The sequence below is a fragment of the Eriocheir sinensis genome, chromosome 52, assembly GCF_024679095.1.
Source record: "Eriocheir sinensis breed Jianghai 21 chromosome 52, ASM2467909v1, whole genome shotgun sequence".
Classification (NCBI taxonomy): domain Eukaryota; kingdom Metazoa; phylum Arthropoda; class Malacostraca; order Decapoda; family Varunidae; genus Eriocheir; species Eriocheir sinensis.
Window position 1 is genome coordinate 6238444 of NC_066560.1, and position 4099 is coordinate 6242542.

The 4099-nt window shown below is 45.4% G+C and overlaps 1 protein-coding gene across 10 annotated transcripts in view; it reads left to right on the plus strand.

Moving 5' to 3' along the window:
* Positions 1-392: 392 nt before the first annotated feature.
* Positions 393-4099, plus strand: part of LOC126982978 (probable G-protein coupled receptor CG31760) — a 158247-nt gene continuing 154540 nt past the window's right edge. For 8 of the 10 annotated variants that reach the window (XM_050835356.1, XM_050835350.1, XM_050835355.1 and 5 more), the window contains exons 1-2: positions 393-1183; positions 1303-1650. The gene's annotated coding sequence lies outside the window, so the exon portion shown is untranslated. The other 2 variants (XM_050835359.1, XM_050835351.1) reach the window with 2 other exon arrangements.

Consider the following 4099-nt stretch of genomic DNA (forward strand, 5'->3'; position numbering starts at 1 on the left):
GAAGAAATTGAAGAAGAAGAAAAAGAAGAAGAAGAAAAAAAAAGAAGGAGAAGAAGAAGAAGAAAAGAAGTCGGGTGGAGATGAGAAGAGAGGCAAGTGGAGAGTCAGGGGTTGGTGGAGGTGGTGGTGGAGGTGAATAATGGTGGAGGAGGATGAGGAAATGATGGAGGGAGGGACTGAAGAGGAATCTGGAGAGGCGGTAAGTGGAGGAACATTAAGTGGAGGAGCAGTAAGTGGAGGGAGGAACAGCAAGTAGGACAAAATCGCACCACAAATAGATAAAAAAAAGGAATAAAGATGTATGAAGCGAGAGGCGGCGGGTCTGGCTGGCTGATGGTGATGATGATGGGCAGGGAAAAAGAGGAGGAGGAGGAGGAGGCGTGAGAGTGCCTGGCAGTAGCGGAGGCAGTGGTGGTGGCGGTGCCGCGCGCTCATTCCCTCGCCAGCCACGGGACGGAGAGGGTCACTCCGCGCCTGCCGCCGCCGCCGCCGCCGCAGCCACGCCCGCCAGGCATCATGGGGCTCCTCCTCTTCCCGCGCCTCCCACGCCACGCAGTACACGCCTTCTGACGCTCGCTGGAGGCCGCACGCACGCATCCAGGCCGCCCATGACAGGCTGGAGCGGGGGCGTGGAAGGCAGTGGGCAGCAGGAGACGCCGCGACTGACTGACTGAGCCCAAGCGAGTTAAGCCGCGGTAAAAGTTTCCGTGCGGGACGACGACGACGAAGACCTTGCTGCTGCTGATGATGATGACGACGTGGTGTTGCTGATGAGCGTTTGTGTGCGTCCTCAAAGCCAGCGAGAGAAAAGAGGACGAGCGTGAAGAGGGAAAAAGAGAGAGAGATTTGTTTTTATTCGTCCTCTAAGTGCTGACTCGCTTTTGTTTTTTTCTCTCTTGTTGGTAGAAACGAGGACGACTTGTTTGCTTATTTGTTTGTTTATCTCTCCGGCGTGCGTTCGTGTGAGTGTGGAAACAAAGAAAGATAAAAAAAAAGAAGAATCCTGTTTTTCGAATCTAACCGTGGACTTTGATAACAGATTCACAGGCACTACTAGGAAAGAATTGCAACATCCCGTCAGAGAGAAAAGATGAAGATAGAAAAATAAAATAACAGTAACGTTGAAAAATTCCCTTCGTGTGGACGTGATACACCTGAGCTTCCGAGGCGGGCAGAATTAAAGGTAAATAATAATAATAATAATAATAATAATAATAATAATAATAATAATAAAAGTAATAGTAGGAACAGCATCAGCATAGTCGAGTGTTAAAGTGTTTATTTGTTTATCTTTTTGTGAAGCAACGCCCACCACCACCACCACTACCACCACCACCACCACCACCACCAAAAAGTTCGAAAAAGGGGTGTGAGGAAAGGAAATCGAGGACGTGTCAGTGTCAGAACGTGTCACTACTGAAAGAGGGAGAGAGGAAAAAAATAGTGAGAGAAAAAGACTGAGAGATATTCGTCATCACAGCACTGAGAGATAAAGAAAAAGAGAGACAGGAAGAGAGAGAGAGAGACTTGTGGGAGCTGCTTCATTGTCCAACTTCTCCTCCTTTCCCCCCTCCTCCTCCTCCTCGTCCTCGTCATCGCCCTCACTTACTCATCATTTCTTCAGGAGCCTCGCCCAAGACTGTCGTTGAGGTAAGCTTATGTCCCATCTTGTCATACCTGTCAGTCTTAGTAAAGGGGGGAGGGGAGGCAGGAAGTCCGTGGGTGTTCTGTCCGCGGGGTTTTGGGGTCATATTATGTTGTATGTTAAAGGAGGGGATCAGTTGGGCTCTAATGAGTGTTTTCTTAGGTTCACGGTATAGAAGACCCGCCGACTCTCGCCTAACGCATCTTTATTCCTTCTTTTTTTTATCTATTTGTGGTGCGATTTTATCCTTCCACTTGCTGCTCCTCCCTCCACTTACTGCTCCTCCACTTGCTGTCCCTTCACTTGCTGTCCTTCCACTTAATGTTCCTCCACTTACTGCCTCTCCAGATTCCAGGGTCATACAACTACTCCAGGAAATGCCCAAAACTCCTATGAAAGCCTTGTCAAATATGTGTTCTTAGAATGCGAAATGTCTTAAAAAACGACCCATATTCTAAAAGAGGGGATCAGTTGGGTTCTAACGAGTGATTTCTTGGGTTCACGGTATAGAAGAAGGGTCAAGCTACCACCAGGGTCATACAACTACTCCTGGAAATGCCCAAAACTCCTATGAAAGCCTTGTCAAATATGTGTTCTTGGGCAGCGAAATGTCTTATAATACTACCCATATTCTAAAGGAGGGGATTAGTTGGAAGGGTCAGACTACCACCAGGGTCATACAACTACTCCTGGAAATGCCCAAAACTCCTATGAAAGCCTTGTCAAATATGTGTTCTTGGACTGCGAAATGTCTTATAAAACGACCCATATTCTAAATCCCTTATTCTTGAACGTATCCGCGCGTCACTTCCCCTGCCTGAAAAGCCTCTCGTAGAAGTTGCTGGGTTTTTCATGGACTGTTCTGTGATACAAGTGATAGTTTTACCCGACTTCTGCATCTTGAACGGGAAAAAGATACCCATAAAAACCCGGTTAATCTTCTCTGTGCCTTGGAAAATAGTGGTAATAGGAGCCAAAGACGTTTAGGTATATGAATTTTTACTATTTCCGCGGCATCAGAGCGCACACATTTGACAAGGCCTTCGTAGAGAGTGTGGGCATTTTCATAGGTAGGTTTGTGGTCCTGATGGAAGTTTGAGAATTCCTCTGTACAAAGAACGTGAAAAAAGACACATTTGACAAGGCCTTGGTAGAAATTGTGGGCATTTCCTTAGGTAGGTTTGTGGTCCTGATGGAAGTTTGAGAATTCCTCTGTACAAAGAACGTGAAAAAAGACACATTTGACAAGGCCCTCGTAGAGATTGTGGGCATTTCCATGGGTAGGTTTGTGGTCTTGATTGAAGTTTGACAATTCCTCTGTACAAAGAACGCGAAAAAAGACACATTTGACAAGGCCTTCGTAGAGAGTATGGGCATTTTCAAAGGTAGGTTTGTGGTCCTGATGGAAGTTTGACAATTCCTCTGTACAAAGAACGTGAAAAAAGACTCATTTGACAAGGCCTTCGTAGAGGTTGTGAGCATTTCCTTAGGTAGGTTTGTGGTCCTGATGGAAGTTTGACAATTCCTCTGTACAAAGAACGCGAAAAAAGGCACATTTGACAAGGCCCTCGTAGAGATTGTAGGCATTTCCTTAGGTAGGTTTGTGGTCCTGATGGAAGTTTGAGAATTCCTCTGTACAAAGAACGTGAAAAAAGACACATTTGACAAGGCCTTCGTGGAGAGTGTGGGCATTTCCATAGGTAGGTTTGTGGTCCTGATGGAAGTTTGACAATTCCTCTGTACAAAGAACGTGAAAAAAGACACATTTGACAAGGCCTTAGTTTAGATTATGGGCATTTACATAGGTAGGTTTGTGGTCCTGATGGAAGTTTGACAATTCCTCTGTACAAAGAACGTGAAAAAAGACACATTTGACAAGGCCCTCGTAGAGATTGTGGGCGTTTCCATGGGTAGGTTTGTGGTCCTGATGAAAGTTTGACAATGCCTCTGTACAAAGGACGCGAAAAAAGGCACATTTGACAAGGCCCTCGTAGAGATTGTAGGCATTTCCTTGGGTAGGTTTGTGGTCCTGATGGAAGTTTGACAATTCCTCTGTACAAAGAACGTGATAAAACACTCTTAAGAACCCGATTAATCTTCTTTTGGGCCTTTGGTATTAGGTGATGTGAAAGGCGGAAGCGTTTAGGAATACCGATCATTATTCTATGGGGTTTAGTTCATGTTTTTTTTAGTTCATGGGTGTTATTCTACAAGGTTTTTTGTTGATGGGGTTTTAAAAAGGGGGGGGGGGATTGTCCATGGGTGTCTTTCTTGTCCGTGGGGAAACTATCTTATGGTTTTGTCCGTGGGGAAACTATCTTGTATCATGATTTTGTACGTGGGAAACTATCTTTTTGTATCATGGTTTTGTCCGTGGGGAAACTATCTTATGGTTTTATCTGTGGGGAAACTATCTTGTATCGTGATTTTGTACGTGGGAAACTATCTTTTTGT